General features: G+C 49.9%; 1 protein-coding gene across 1 annotated transcript in view; it reads right to left on the minus strand.

The window, feature by feature from the left end:
* The window catches only part of TRAF5 (TNF receptor associated factor 5), a 38,372-nt gene extending 25,477 nt beyond the window's left edge, over positions 1-12,895 (minus strand). The window contains exon 1 of the mRNA XM_068168752.1: positions 12,793-12,895. The gene's annotated coding sequence lies outside the window, so the exon portion shown is untranslated. The remainder of the gene's footprint in view (positions 1-12,792) is intronic.
* Positions 12,896-16,632: the final 3,737 nt, after the last annotated feature.

Raw genomic sequence — 16,632 nt, forward strand, 5'->3', positions numbered from 1 at the left:
ATCATAGAGTGGTTTGAGTTGGAAGGGATCTTCAAAAGTCATCTTAGAATCATAGAATCATAGAATCTATAAGGTTGGAAAAGAACTCAGAGGTCATCAAGTCCAACCTGTCACCCAACACCTCCTGACTAACTAAACCATGGCACCAAGTGCCACATCCAATCCCCTCTTGAACACCTCCAGGGATGGTGTCCCAGCAGCAACATCCCTAAGTATCTGTTTCTTATTATCCACTACATGAAGCTTGAGGGCTTTGGAAGAAGCAACAAAGCAAAGCATCCACCACAGCAAACAACATGGCTGGAGATCTCTTACAACCATCAGCATCCTCCTAAGGTGTAGAAGCAGCTTCTCTGCCACTCAGTTCTTGGCTTTTGCATCTTACTGCTGATGTGGCAGTGGCTCACACGAGCTCCTGCACAGCTCAGCATCAGGACAGTGCTGAGCAAGCAGATCCTGATGCCCCCCCATTTATCACATTACCTGTGCAAGTTAGGCCAGCCTGCAGCCCCTTGTCCAACCCCTCCCCAGGAAGCAGGGACATCTTCAACTAGACCAGGTTGCTCAGATCTCTGTCATTCATCCCAGGAATGTTTCCAGGGATGGCATTTCCACCACCTCTCTGGACAACCTGTTCCAGTGTCCTGTTCCTGTTCCACCCTCACTGTAACAATATTCTTCCTTATCTATTCTGAATCTACTTTCTCTTAGTTCAAAACCATCATCCCTCACCCTGTTACAACACACCCTGCTAAAAAGTCTGTCCCCATCTTTCTTATCATAGTACCATAGTATCAGTCAGGGTTGGAAGGGACCACAAGGATCACCCAGTTCCCACCCCCCTGCCATGGGCAGGGACACACCACACTACATCAGCCTGGCCAGAGCCTCAGCCAGCCTGGCCTTAAACACCTCCAGGGATGGGGCCTCAACCACCTCCCTGGACAACCCATTCCAGGGCTTCACCACTCTCATGGGGAAGAACTTCCTCCTCACCTCCAGCCTGAATCTCCCCACCACCAGCTTCCTTCCATTCCCCCTAGTCCTATCACTCCCTGAGATCCTGAGCAGTCCCTCCCCAGCCTTCCTGTAGGCCCCCTTCAGATACTGGAAGGCTACAATGAGGTCACCTGGGAGCCTTCTCTTCTCCAGACTGAAGAGCCCCAACTCCTTCAGTCTGTCCTCACAGGAGAGGTGCTCCAGCCCTCTGCTCATCCTCTTGGCCCTTCTCTGGACAAGCTCCAGCACCTCCACATCCAGGCCCCCTCTAAGCACAGAAAGGCTGAAATAAAGTCCCACTGGAGCTTTCTCTTCTCCAAGCTGAACAGCCCCAATTCTCTCAGCCTGTCCTCCAGCCTTTGATCATTTTTGTGGCCCTCCTCTGGAACCTCTCCATGAAATTAGACTTCATCTTTTTTTTCCCCTCTCTCTTTTTTTTTCCCCCTTCTTTTTTTAAGATGTAGATTGCAACACAGATTTTAAAAGCCTCTTTTTTTTTTGTTTTTGAATTGCATTTTTACATCTTACAAAGTATGTCTGGTGCTGAAGTAGCTTTGATTTTCCAGCCAGCTTGCTTATTTTTGTTTCCCCTGGATCATTCATTTTGTATTACCAAGAAATCTCTCTGACCAACACAATATTGTAGAGAACTATGGAAAACTTTTGCCTTAAAATAATCTCATTCACAGCTGGAAAAGAACTTCATTGCCATCACTTCTGTAGCTGTGCCTGGATATTTTACCACCTTCCTGACTGTCAACAGAACTGTGTTGGCACCACCACTCACCCCTACCCAGCACTGCTTCACTAGTTCAGGGGGTGAGCTCAGTTCCTGAGATGTCTCAGGGTTTGCAGCCTTCCATCAGTGCAGCCACGCACCATTCATATCCCCACATGCCACAGCTCACCCCTGAAGAGCCCTTCAGAGATGAGAAACAATTCTAGGCTAAGTTAGGCTCCTGCCAGCATTGATGAGACACATTTTGGTAAAGCCATACCTGAAAAATATAGCTGGTCCTCAATGGGGAGAAAATGAGAGCAAGAGAGAGAGTGCACCGGTGTAGAGAGTGCACTGGTGTAGAGAGTGCACCAGTGTAGAGAGTGCACCAGTGCAGAGAGTGTCCCAGTGTAGAGAGTGCACCAGTGCAGAGAGTGTCCCAGTGTAGAGAGTGTCCCAGTGCAGAGAGTGCCCCAGTGTAAGCTTTGTGGTTAAAACAACAGCAGCAGAATTTTAAAGCAGCAGGGGAGTGGAAATCCCCCAGTGTGGCTTTGAAAAGATCACGTCTGAAAAGGCTTTCAAAGTGCTGGGACAAAAGGCAAACCACTGAAAGGTATTTTCCTTTACCACATTGCTGTAGGGACTGCAGATTTTACCACTGGGAGCAGCACAAGGTTTCCAAGAACTGTGTTTGTCACTGTGTTTGCCCAAGACACAATGGTGAGTGATGTGACCAAAATAAAAATACATGGGCAGCAGGAAACAGATAAGGACATAAGGAAACCCCAGGTCTAGCCCCATGAACCCCTCTGTCGTAGTCCTGGCAGGTCCAGCTGGACCCACTTGGTGCAGGAAGCAAAGTGATGACGGCTCATGGAAGAAACAGCAGCAGCTTGGTCCCAGAGCAGCTGCACTAACTCCCACTGCAGGCTGCATGGGCACTTACTTGAACCAGAACTCTCCAACTGAGATAAAATCCATTCTGAGCACATAAATGTTTACATCTGGGGTTGTAGTAATTTAAGTGGCCATAATAATTTGGTAGCCTGAACTTAATTGCACACGTGAGATTCCTGGCAGCCTTCATCTCCACTAACTCTGTGTCAGTCTCCTTCCTCAGACCCAAATGTGCTGCTCTCACAGCAGTTCCATGGGCCCCATCTCTATCCCCACTCTCTCTTTACTCTCTGCCCCCTTCCCAGGCTTTCTAGTCTCCTTTCCCCCCTCCCCCCTAATGTAAGGTATCTTATTTTCTCTCAAGCATTACTTTTTAAGTCTCCTGCTATTTAAAATACTGCTTCCCACAGACAGCTCCTATTCTAGCTTGTAGCAAACACTACATATACCCTCTTTAGCCCTTCTCCTTTAACTAAGCTTTCTCCCAGAGCATGTATAACCTGTTTCAATTTTCTCCTCCCCTCCCAAGAGGCATCTCAACCTACTGCATGTTTGCCTGAGCCCTCCCTGCACCTTCTGGAACAGACAAGTCATTGCTGAAGTGGTCAAGGGAAAGGCATCAATCTGAAGGCATGCTGCTGCTTCGTGGGACCAATTATGGTTTCATCAGGAGGAGGCAGTGCTGCAGAAATCATAGTGTTCTGTGTGCACAGCTCCAGGAAGCACCATCTGCTTCTGGGAAGCACTGGGGAAAACCCCAAATGGAGAAGTTGAGTAGGAGAAGGATGTTAATTTTAAACCCTTTCACTCTGCAGATGAGTAGAGAGCAGCAGACTTGTGTTACTGCTTGTGGGCAGCCCTCCATCTCTTCCAGTACCAACTACAGCGCTGAAAAAAAGGGTTGTATTTGGTTTCCTTTCAGTGCATTTGAGGCCCAGTGAAGTCCTGGATTTTCTTAGCACATAACAGACCATTACACATTTTGCAAAACCAGGTCTTTGACACTCCCTGGTCTACATCTCCTTTCCTGCCCCGTGGGGACGCACTATCCAGCACTTCAGTTGTATTGACCCTTCAGTCAGTTTGGCCATGAAGGCATAAGAGAATCTTGGGGTTGATTTTCCACACCCCTAACCCTTTGACTTAGTCTTAATGAAGAATTTACTCATTATATACACAGAAACCTGTGAATCAACTCCAGGCACTGGTAGTGACCCCAGGGATCAGTGCTGGGCCCCAGCCTGTTTAATAGCTTCATTGATGATCTGGATGAGGGGGTTGAGTCCATCATCAGTAAATTTGTGGATGACACCAAGTTGGGAGCAGAAGTTGATCTGTTAGAGGGCAGAAGGGCTCTCCAGAGGGACCATGACCAGCTGGACAGATGGGCAAAGTCCAACATGATGGCATTCAACAATTTCAAGAGCTGGGTGCTGGACTTCAGCCAGAGCAACCCCATGCAGTGCTACAGGCTGGGGTCAGAGTGGCTGAGAGCTGCCAAACAGAGAGGGACCTGGGGGTGCTGATTGACAGCTGCCTAAACATGAGCCAGCAGTGTGCCCAGGCGGCCAAGAAGGCCAATGGCATCCTGGCCTGCATCAGGAACAGTGTGGCCAGCAGGAGCAGGGAAGTCATTGTGCCCTGTACTCTGCATTGGTTAGGCCACACCTTGAGTCCTGTGTCCATTTCTGGGCCCCTCAGTTTAAGAAGAATGTTAAGAGACTTGAAGGTGTCCAGAGAAGGGCAACAAGGCTGGGGAGAGGCCTTGAGCACAGCCCTGTGAGGAGAGGCTGAGGGAGCTGGGGTTGCTTAGCCTGGAGAAGAGGAGGCTCAGGGGAGACCTTCTTGCTGTCTACAACTCCCTGAAGGGAGGTTGTAGCCAGGTGGGGGTTGGTCTCTTCTCCCAGGCAAGCAGCATCAGAACAAGAGGACACAGTCTCAAGCTGCGCCAGGGGAGGTTTAGGCTGGATGTTAGGAAGAAATTCTTCCCAGCAAGAGAGATTGGCCATTGGAATGTGCTGCCCAGGGAGGTGGTGGAATCACCATCACTGGAAGTGTTTAAGAAGAGACTGGATGAGGCATTTGGTGCCATGGTTTAGTTGATTAGATGGTGTTGGGTGATAGGTTGGACTTGATGATCTTTGGGGTCTCTTCCAACCTGGTTAATTCTATGATTCTCTGAACTCAGTGGTTATTAATTTGAATTACTACAAGGAACTCAAATTTTGCTAAGGCTGACCCCTCTCTTCTTCTGACATGTTGCCTCATTCCACAAGCAAATGACTGCCTCTGCTGCAGCCTCAGGAATTCACAGGTTCAGTGCATTTTGCTCTAATGCACACATATATTTGACAACATATGGACACTTACTTTGTCTTGTCACAGTCCTCACTAAAAAGATAACTGATAATGTAAAAATTCAAGTGCTGTTTGGGACCCCAGGGACTTGCTGTTAGGAAAGCAGTGCCAGGAGAGAGGATGTATCATAGTATCATAGTATCATAGTATCAGTCAGGGTTGGAAGGGACCACAAGGATCATCTAGTTCCAACCCCCCTGCCATGGGCAGGGACACCCCACACTAGATCAGCCTGGCCACAGCCTCAGCCAGCCTGGCCTTAAACACCTCCAGGGACAGGGCCTCAACCACCTCCCTGGACAACCCATTCCAGGGCTTCACCACTCTCATGGGGAAGAACTTCCTCCTCACCTCCAGCCTGAATCTCCCCACCTCCAGCTTCATTCCATTCCCCCTAGTCCTATCACTCCCTGATATCCTGAGCAGTCCCTCCCCAGCCTTCCTGTAGCCCCCTTCAGATACTGGAAGGCCACAATGAGGTCACCTGGGAGCCTTCTCTTCCCCAGACTGAGCAGCCCCAACTCCTTCAGTCTGTCCTCACAGGAGAGGTGCTCCAGCCCTCTGATCATCCTCCTGGCCCTTCTCTGGACACCTTCCAGCACCTCCACATCCCTCTTGGAATAGGGGCTCCAGACCTGGAGGCAGTACTCCAGGTGGGGTCTCAGCAGAGCTGAGCAGAGGGGGAGAATCACCTCCCTTGCCCTGCTGGCCACACTTCTCCTGCTGCAGCCCAGGCTCTGGTTGGCTTTCTGGGCTGCAAGTGCACACTGAGAGCTCCTGTTGAGCTTCTTGTCCACCAGCACCCCCAAGTCTCTCTCCTCAGGGCTGCTTTCCAGCCAGTCCCTGCCCAGCCTGGATTTAGCCTGGGATTGCCTCCACCCAGATGCAGGACCCTGCCCTTGCTCTTATTGAACCTCCTGAGGTTGGCTTGTGCCCACCTCTCCAGCCTGTCCAGGTCCCTCTGGATGGCCTCCCTTCCCTCCAGCTGTCTGCTGCACCACACAGCTTGGTGTCATCAGCAAACTTGCTGAGGGTGCACTCAAGGCCACTGTCCAGGGCACCCACAAAGCTGTTGAACAAGACAGGTCCCCAGACTGATCCCTGAGGGACTCCGCTTGTCACTGGCCTCCGCTGGGACATGTGTTCTTAAGAAGTTCTTCCCCAAGAGGTCAGACAGGACAGCCTGGAGATTTATGGAGATATGCACTGGAAGAGGTGTTTTCATGTGGCCCCCTCTGTAAATACCACCTGCAATTGAAAGTGGTACTGCAGCCCATCTGTGTCCGTGGCTGCAGCCAGGCAGAAATGCAGCTGCACAGCAAGCCCTACCGCTGGCACAAGCCTGGATGAGTACCAAGAGCAAGGCACAGAGGTCTGCCCCTTTTGGAATCAGGTGAGATGCCTTCTAAGGAGGATGCTAAACATAATGGGGGCAGCATTCAATTCCACTCTCACTGCTGCCATCAGTTTTAGCTTTATTGCTCCCAGCAGTGAGCAATGCCACTGTTCACAGCATCACAGTACCACTAAGGTTGGAAGAGACCTCAAAGGTCATCAAGTCCAACCTGTCACCACAGACCTCATGACTAGACCATGGCACCAAGTGCCACATCCGATCCCTTCTTGAACAGTGACCTCAAGATGCATCTCAGGGTCCACATTGGTAACTCCACAGTGAAACCTTGTGCCACCACAGCTTTTAATGCCAGTGACAGTGAGACAGACAAACAGATAAGGTGTTTTGTTGGGTATTTGGCCTTTTCTGGTGGGGTTTTTGTTTTGTTTTCTTTTGTTTTCCTTTATAGGTCATGCCCAGTAGTGCATGGATACATCAGATGAGACTGAAAACATTGTGTGTCTCACAGTGACTACTTCAGCAGAAACTGCTTTGCAGACTGTTCCTCCCCTTGAGGTTTGATTAGTCATTAGGTGTCTTTGTGTAATAATAAGACCAAACAAAGCCCTCCCCAACTTCTACATTTCAATGCTGTCTTCTGTGAAATAAGCACACAGCAACATATGTGCCCTTAGGAAATCCCTCTATGCAAATGTCAGTGTATTACATATAAACCCCTGCTTTCACAGGCCACCCCATCTCCCCATGGCAGGCACACTTCATTATAGAGCACTCTAGGCTGTCCAATATCAAAACCACTGTAGTTTAGGGGCAGACAGTTTCTCACACACTTGTTTATTTGATGCAAGACAGAGCTGAGGGAGCTAGGGAAATTCTTACATTCTTTATTATCAGTACATATGACTCAAGTTTCATAGATTCATAGAATCATGGAATCAATAAGGTTGGAAAAGACCTCAGAGATCAAGTCCAACCTGTCACCCAACACCTCATGACTAACTAAACCATGGCTTCAAGTGCCACGTCCAATCCTCTTTTGAACACCTCCAGGGATGGGGACTCCACCACCTCCCTGGGCAGCACATCCCAATGACAAATGACTCTCTCGGTGAAGAACTTTCTCCTCACCTCCAGCCTAAACTTCCCCTGGCACAGCTTCAGACTGTGTCCTCTTGTTCTGGTGCTGGTTGCCTGGGAGAAGAGACCAACTCCCACCTGGCTACAACCTCCCTTCAGGTAGTTGTAGACAGCAAGAAGGTCTCCCCTGAGCCTCCTCTTCTCCAGGCTAAACAACCCCAGCTCCCTCAGCCTCTCCTCACAGGGCTGTGCTCAAGGCCTCTCCCCAGCCTGGTTGCCCTTCTCTGAACAAGTTCAAGTGTCTCAATGTCCTTCCTAAATTGAAGGGCCCAGAACTGGACACACCTTCCTGAGCCCAGCCACACACTGGGGTAAAGGGATTACCACTGGGGTAAAGGGATTATCTTCTTTCCTGGGCTGAGGGAAGAGGATGGAACAACTGCACGCTGCAGACCAAACCAATACAGATAAGGGACTAAGAGTGTCACAGCATGAATATTCACTCTTCACAGTCATTTGCCATAGAACTTGGATTGAAAAGGACCAGAAATCAAAACAAGAAGTTCCAAAAACCTCACAGCATCTCAAGGCCCAGACCCATGGGTGTGCTGGTAGTAAGGTCCTGCAGCAGTGCCCTCAGATTGGCAGGCTGCTCCAGGTATGCTGCTAAACACTGCTGAAGACAATATGTCTGCAAGATGAAAGAAACTGCCTGTATCACTGCAGCCACCCTCCACTGTCTCAAGATGACTGAAAGTCCAAGAAAAGTTACAGGTCAAGGAAGGCTTCTCCATAATCAGCTATTTATTGATGATAAATAACATCTTATTGATGTAAAATCAAAGGCTCAGTCAAAGAACTGAAGAAGACAGAGGGCTATAGGCTGGCCTAAAGACAGGACACAAATCAAGCCCAGTGTCAAGTACTCCTGCAGGTGCCCACTGCAGGCAAAGTGACCCAAAAAATATGTGGCACAGAATGATCTGGCAGGTAGCTTTGATGGCTGTGTAAAAACTATGTTCCTGTCTTAGAGGAGCTGCTCAGGGAGCCTGTGGGGGTGAATTAACAAGCTGTCTGCTTTCAGCACTTTGTGCTTTTTGAAACTCCTTCTGTCAAAATTTCTCGCAGCAGCTGTCTAGCTTCAAAATTGTGTCCCCTCCTGGATGTCATTCCTCATTCTCTCTAAACTCCACAGTTACTCCTGTGCCTTCCCCTGTGCCTGTGAGCACCACAAGCTTTTCTTCCTTCCTTCTCAGTAGCACTCTGCATCTTATCTTTTAGCATCTTACACCTTTTCAGCCGAAGTTTCCTGCCAACAACTCACAGATGTGCCCTATTGCCCCAGACCATCTTCCTGCGTAGGGCAAACTCTCACTCCTTCCTCTGGTATCTGGCCTGTGGATGACTTCTACCTTAGAATCATAGAATCATAGAATCAACAAGGTTGGAAAAGACCTCAAAGATCATCAAGTCCAACCTGTCACCACAGACATCATGACTACTAGACCATGGCACCAAGTGCCACGTCCAATCCCCTCTTGAACACCTCCAGGGATGGGGACTCCACCACCTCCCTGGGCAGCACATTCCAATGGCTAACAACTCTCTCAGTGAAGAACTTTCTCCTCACCTCCAAGCCTAAACTTCCCCTGGTGCAGTTTGAGACTGTGTCCTCTTGTTCTGGTGCTGGTTGTCTGGGAGAAGAGACCAACCCCTCCAGGCTACAAACACCCTTCAGGTAGTTGTAGAGGGCAATGAGGTCACCCCTGAGCCTCCTCTTCTCCAGGCTAAACAATCCCAGCTCCCTCAGCCTCTCCTCACAGGGCTGTGCTCAAGGCCTCTCCCCAGCTTTGTTGCCCTTCTCTGGACACCTTCCAGCATCTCAACATCTTTCCTAAACTGAGGGGCCCAGAACTGGACACAGGACTCAAGGTGTGGCCTAACCAGTGCTGAGTACAGGGGCACAATGACTTCCCTGCTCCTGCTGGCCACACTATTCTTGATGCAGGCCAGGATACCATTTGCCTTCTTGGCCACCTGGGCACACTGCTGGCTCATGTTCAGCCAGCTGTCAACCAGTACCCCCAGGTCCCTTTCTGTTTGGCAGCTCTCCAGCCACTCCAACCCTAGCCCCTGCCAGAGCAGCTTCATGTAGAAAAGGCTATACAGAACATTTCATATCTGCCTTTCCTTATTCCTCATACTATTCTCCTGCTCCATCATAGCATTCCTGCCATGGTATACACTCCTTCAGGGAAAGGCTTCTCCAGTGTGGGTCCTCCATGAGCTGCAGTATGGAGCATCTGCCCCAATGTGGACTTCTCCATTGGCTGCAGTGACTACCTCCTTCAAAGGGATCCTCATCGGCTGAAGGAGGACCTATGAGAATTCACTCCAGCTCACTGCTGTAGAATCTGAGGCTTCAATGTGGACAGAAAGATAGCTCACTGCCCCTAGGCTTCCCCAACAGGCTTTCTTCTGCACAGCCCCTCAGTGTTCAAACCTGATATAGCCACTCCATATTCCACTCAGGTCCATAACTTTCATCTCTCTCTCAGGCTTGGAGTGTTAGATCGCTACAACGTCTCACCATCTTCTGCTTCGTGTCTCTACACAACACAGTATTTCTTGTCCACTTGATTGAAACTCTTGCCCATCCTCATTAAACTCATTTCTCTTGAAATGCAGTCTTTCACTTATTCATTTACTCACGGTGCTGCTGCAGGGATCATTTTTCTAAGCCACAGCTACGGTCACATCACCTCGTTGTCTGTCCCTCCACTTCCCCACTGCACCAAAACCTCTTGACTTTCGAGGCCTGTTGCTTGTCTCCTTCAACTGGCCCCTGCATCCCCTTCAATGATTTGAAGGGTGGGTTTCATCTCTGGCCAAATTATGACAACAGGCTCCACCACTTCCTTGTTATGTATTTGAGCAGCAAGTGCATACTGACAGGGTAGGACACCTGTGTTGTTCAACATCTTTGTGAGTGCCATGGACAGTGGCATTGAGTGCACCCTCAGCAAGTTTGCTGATGACACCAAGCTGTGTGGTGCAGCAGACAGCTGGAGGGAAGGGAGGCCATGCAGAGGGACCTTGACAGGCTGGAGAGGTGGGCACAAGCCAACCTCAGGAGGTTCAACAAGACCAAGGGCAGGGTCCTACATCTGGGTCGAGGCAATCCCAGGCACAAATCCAGGCTGGGCAGGGCCTGGCTGGAAAGCAGCCCTGAGGAGAGAGCCTTGGGGGTGCTGGGGGAGGAGAAGCTCAACAGGAGCTCTCAGTGTGCACTTGCAGCCCCGAAAGCCAATCAGATCCTGGGCTGCAGCAGGAGAAGTGTGGCCAGCAGGTCAAGGGAGGTGATTCTCCCCCTCTGCTCAGCTCTGGGGAGACCCCACCTGGAGTACTGCCTCCAGTTCTGGAGCCCCTATTCCAAGAGGGATGTGGAGGTGCTGGAAGGTGTCCAGAGAAGGGCCAGGAGGATGAGCAGAGGGCTGGAGCACCTCTCCTGTGAGGACAGACTGAAGGAGTTGGGGCTGTTCAGTCTGCAGAAGAGAAGGCTCCCAGGTGACCTCATTGTGGCCTTCCAGTATCTGAAGGGGCCTACAGGAAGGCTGGGGAGGGACTGCTCAGGATCTCAGGGAGTGATAGGACTAGGGGGAATGGAATGAAGCTGGAGGTGGGGAGATTCAGGCTGGAGGTGAGGAGGAAGTTCTTCCCCATGAGAGTGGTGAAACCCTGGAATGGGTTGTCCAGGGAGGTGGTTGAGGCCCTGTCCCTGGAGGTGTTTAAGCCCAGGCTGGAGGAGGCTGTGGCCAGGCTGATGTAGTGTGGGGTGTCCCTGCCCATGGCAGGGGGGTTGGAACTAGCTGATCCTTGTGGTCCCTTCCAACCCTGACTGATACTATGATGCTATGATACTATGATACTACTATGATATTAGACTATTCTACTTCAAACCTCTCCTGTAACATCTTATTTATGAAGCAGGTGGGAACAGTGGCTTTCTGACTGTCTCACTGGTCTGTGGGGTTGCACTGGCTCCTACTGCTCTTGTACACAGGTATGTACCTCCCTCCCAGCTTGAACAATAAATCCCCTTGGGCCAAGGGCACCAGTTTTGCCCTCTGTTTGCACAGCCCCCAGCACAGCAGATCCCTCACCCATGGCAAATATTTCTCCACATGACAGGAAGAAAACAAATTAATCAAAGCTAGCAGCAAATCCTGGGTGTACACAGGACCACCACAGCTCCCACAAAGATCAAAGGCAATGATGCAATGCAGCCCCCACGTAAAACAAGATGCAATGCAATAGCAGCCAGACCGATTCCTGCACAGGAGCATCCCAGAATGCCTTAGCCTGATGTTCTTCATTCAATCTGCACGCTCTGTGCAGGATCAGCGGGAGTGGTTTAAAAATAGAACCGTGTTGCTGCTACCAGCCTGGAGACATGCCTGACCTGAACATACCCGGCTGTTTTTAGCACATCACCGCCCTCCTTTCAGCCACCCCCTAGTCGTAAAACGGAAGTTGTGAGGAAAGTTGTTCTTGGCTGGCAGGGGGGAATGCACAGGCCAGCGAACAATAGGCAAAGCAATTCATGAAGTGCAACAATAGGAGCTCTCCATTTTCCCTTTTAAATCTTAAGAGTGTTGACAGCACTTGGCCAAAGCCTATTGCCTCAGCCTGCTCCCAGGGCACCGTTAATCGGGGAAAACCACAGGAGCGCCTGGGTCTCCCTCCATACACACAGAAGGGGAAATCCCTTCCCTCAGAAGCATTCAGCTGACCCCAGCAGGGATACTTGCTACAGTTCCCTGCAAGTTAACAAGATCAGAGGAGCTGTAAAGACCAGACTGCTCTATTCTAGCAGCCCCTGCGTCTTTGTTTCTTTCTCAGCCTCCAAAATCTCCCAGCCCTGCCAGTCTCTGCGGCGTTCGCTGGGCCTACGCTCCCGTACGGCATGGCCGGGGGAAGGCGGCGTCGATGCATCCGTTCGTGAGGGGAGCTCACGCCGGCAGCAGCTGGGCTCAGCTCTCTAGACCACAGGAGTGCTCTAACACCGCGAGACGAGGGCTCCATTCACACCAACGCAGAACTCCAGAGGGCATCAAGTTCAGGTATTCACACATTTTGGGGTTTCCAGCCAAAATGCCCAGCGCAGCCTTTTCCCCTGAGCAGAGGGGGCAAGAGGAGCCTGCACAGCAGTGGCATCAATGGCACCCGAGGCCGGGGCCGCGCCCGGCTAGCGCCGACTGCCGCAGCCTGGGGGCTCCGCGCAGACCCAGCCCCGCTCCCCGGCTCCGCTCCGCCTAGGCACCTGCCGGGCCCGGCGCCGCCGTGACTCCCGCAGCCCTGGCACCTCCCGCACCCCCCGCCGCACCTGTACCGGCGCTCACTGCCCTCCAGGCGGGGCCCGTGGCGGGACCGCGGTGGCCGCCGCCGCCGGCGGGGTACCAAGAGCTGCGGAGCCGCCTCCGTGTTGCGCGAGGCTCGGCTGCGGGCGCGGCGGCGGCAGGGCGGGGGGCGCGGCGAGGAAGCGCAAGTGCCACCGCCCCTGACTGCTGCCACCGCCCCTGACTGCTGCCACCGCCCCTGCGGGCAGCAGCCGCTTTCGGTTTCAAGGCAACCCCCGAGCGGGGAGACCCCGGTCCGAGAGGCAGCGCTGCGCTGCTCGGGGGAGCCGTCGGTGTTCCCGGGCTGGGAATGAATAAAGCGCGGTGATCTCCTCGAGAGCGGCAGCGCTGCTGCGCTTTAGTCCAAGATTTTGGCTCCGGGTCCCCGTGGCTGAGGGAGTCTCCGCAGCAGCCGCTCCTCGCCGCCGCCTGGCTGGGGCTCACCGCAGGGCTCTGGAGCCCCACTGGCGACCTGGAGGATTTGTCAAACCCCGAACAAAAGCCCTCCAGGGGTGATGCTCATGTTTACGTTTCCAGGAGAGGCTAACGAGAGTCCCCGGCGTGGAGTACGGCTGGTTTGGGAAGGATCAGCAGACTTTACCCACTCCTTCTGCAGGCAACACGCTCCACTCTGCCTGCCTGGAGTACAGTCACTGTGTTTTGTTATTTACAGCTACGGCACTGAAACAGCAAAACAAAGCCCATGCTGCATACACGAAGAACACAGACATGGGCTATTACCACACGCCAATATAATTTGCCAATTACTCAAGACATACCAAAAGGTTCTTTACTACAGACCACGCAGACACCTTCCAACCAACAAAGCCCATGAAGGTGTTCTACTGCTCACTCCCCATCATCTACTGCTGCACTCTGCTGTGTCTTTCACACTAAACCACTCCTAGGTTCTAGGAAAGTCTCTAAGGCAAATGCCGTGCTAACAATTGGGCTGTCTTATCTGGATTGTCTTAAAATAAGCTCTAGAAATAATAGCAATAAAATGGTTTCTGACAAGATTCTTCTGCTACAATGACTCACACTTGCCCCTCCCAAGGGCATCAGTCCATGTTGCACTGATTCTGGGAGTGCAGCAAAGGTATAGAGGCCATGACTACAGCAGAGAACTTCTCAAAATATTCCCTCCTGCAAAAAGCAAAGACTTCTTTTATTTTGGTCCATTTCAGGATTAATTAGGATCAATTAATTAATCCTGATCAGTCTGGTTACTACTTGTCCAGGAGGCTCACGGAAACATCTGTCAGAGCAACCATCACCGTCAATATTTATAGCACATCAATGGTTTCTTTGGAGCTGGGATTGTGTTCCCGAGATGCATGTTTGCTCCACTCACGATCCCCCTACTGCAGAACATTATAACTCCTGGCAATGGAGCTCTGTGGTGACAAAATGATGTCCAAAAAACCTAATCATCAAATATCAATGTTCTGGCATTAGTTCTAGAATCTCAACTCTTAAGATTCAGAGAGAGGCCTGGTTTGCATTAAGACAAAGTCATCTCCCTGGAGCAACAGTAGGGATCAGAGTCCCTGAATCCCAGAGATGGCTTTTGTGGCAGTCCAAGGGAAAACTTTCAAGTCAGTAACAGATACAAGGATTGATTGTGCTGCTTGTAGTTATTTCAGTGTACAAAACCACACTGAAGAAAAGCAAATGATGCAGCTGAGAAGAGTAGCCTTCAGTAGTGGTGAAAATGAAGCTTTTTTTCCCCCCTGAAGCTGTACTTTAGTATCAATTTTAAGGATGATTGATACTTTTGCCTTTCCCTTTTGGCTCTCCTCCTTACCTAACTACACATTTTCAAAGCCTAAGCCAGTAATAGACTGTAAGTGGTGTTAAAATACTTTGTTTGCCTTTTACATCATGCATACAGCTTCCTGTGATCTTACAGCAGATGCTTGTGATGGTGCCTGCTCTGACCTCCCTGAGAAGGACACACTGAAGTTTAGCTGTTTCAAACCCAGGGAAAAGGTAGAGGTTCACCACATTTATTACAACTACAAAGATGTATCCAGGGGCAGGTGACAGTGCACCATTTTGTGCTGGAGCTATGACAGCTGCTGAGTCCTCTACAGCTTCCTCTGTGTTTTGAAATGCACATCTAAGCAAAGAATTTCAAGGTATTTTTCTCAGCCTTGGCAACCACATTTCTGCCCAGTGTCATCTGTAACTTCACTCCATCCCTGTGCAAGACACAACAGTGCTAGTAACCCTCATCCTAAACTCCCCCCTAAACTCTACAATTCTACTCTACCCCTACACAAACTCACACAGCTCTAAGCTACTGGCTTGTGTTCTGTTTTCTACAAACAAGAGGACACAGTCTCAAACTGCACCAGGGGAGGTTTAGGCTGGATGTTAGGAAGAAGCTCTTTCCAGAGAGAGAGAGAGACTGGCCATTGGAAGGTGCTGCCCAGTAGTCACTATCTCTGGAGGTGTTTAGGAAGAGACTGGATGAGGCACTTGGTGCCATGGTTTAGTTGATTAGATGGTGTTGAGATGTCAGAGTCACCATCTCTGGAGGTGTTTAGGAAGAGGCTGGCTGAGGCACTTGGTGCCATGGTTTAGTTGATTAGATGGTGTTGAGATGTCAGAGTCACCATTGCTGGAGATGTTTAGGAAAAGACTGGCTGAGGCACTTGGTGCCATGGTTTAGTTGATTAGATGGTGTTGAGAGGGTAGAGTCAGCATCACTGGAGGTGTTTAGGAAGAGACTGGATGAGGCACTTAGTGCCATGGTTTAGTTGATTACATGGTGTGGACTCAATGATCTCAGAGGTCTTTTCCAACCTGGTTAATTCTATTCTACATACCCTGAGGTTTCCAGAAGGAACACTGCTTTTAAAGTCCCAACACCCTAAAAGCAAGCAGGCAACTGCAATTCCTTTTGCTCATGAGCCACTGTAAGACAAAGTAAACTGCTTTACTATGATGTGCAATGTTTAGTGATTGTTTTATTAATGCAGAAAGACCTGCTTCACTTCATACCCATTCTTATTTAAAGTGCAACAATTAAATCTGGTAGTTCTTGTACATCCACGTTTTTCCAGGTGCTGTTCCTAACAGCCATGGTGTCCAGATGAGGCCTTGCATTTGTAAAACCTGTCATTATATTATTATTATTATTAATTTTTTTTTTAAGTACCATTTTGCTTTATTAACTAAAATAAACTGTACAAAAAGCTGTAGAGTTACATTAGCTTTGAACAATGTAGGATACACGTTCTCTGCCAAACTTCAGTGTGCAAACATTTTTACATCATTATTATTTCTCCTTTTAAAGTGACAAAAATGAAGCCAACCTTGAAGTCAGAGTTCATTACTACATTACAAAACAGGAGACAGATATGGCAGGGGGGAAAAAAAACACCGCCAACCAACCCCACCAAACCAAACCGACCCAACAACAACCAAACGAAAAGATTCCCCACTGAAACCAACGCCGTTGTAGAACTTTATTTCTAATTCTTAAAAAAATAGAAATGAATTTAGAAGAGAATTACAGTATAAGGGCCCTAACATCAGACCATTACAAGGTACATAAAAATAGAGGACACAGATTTCTTTGAGACTTTAATCCTTTGAAGCAGCAAGCGTTATCACTCTCCAGGCAAAACACCGCTTAAAACAAACCCTACCGCCGCCCCCCAAACAGGACGTGCAAACTGGCTGCACATAGTCTGCAAAGCACACAATAAAGACATTTTTGTTATGTACATACTTGAGTACTACAAATGCTAGGAGCTCCCTACTGTGTGCTACAGTGTAGGCAAATTAAGAAATACTACCCATTCTCTGACCCCCTC

This window comes from Melanerpes formicivorus, unplaced genomic scaffold (assembly GCF_026170545.1).
Source record: "Melanerpes formicivorus ecotype bairdi unplaced genomic scaffold, bMelFor1.0.p_v2 SCAF_157, whole genome shotgun sequence".
Taxonomy (NCBI): domain Eukaryota; kingdom Metazoa; phylum Chordata; class Aves; order Piciformes; family Picidae; genus Melanerpes; species Melanerpes formicivorus.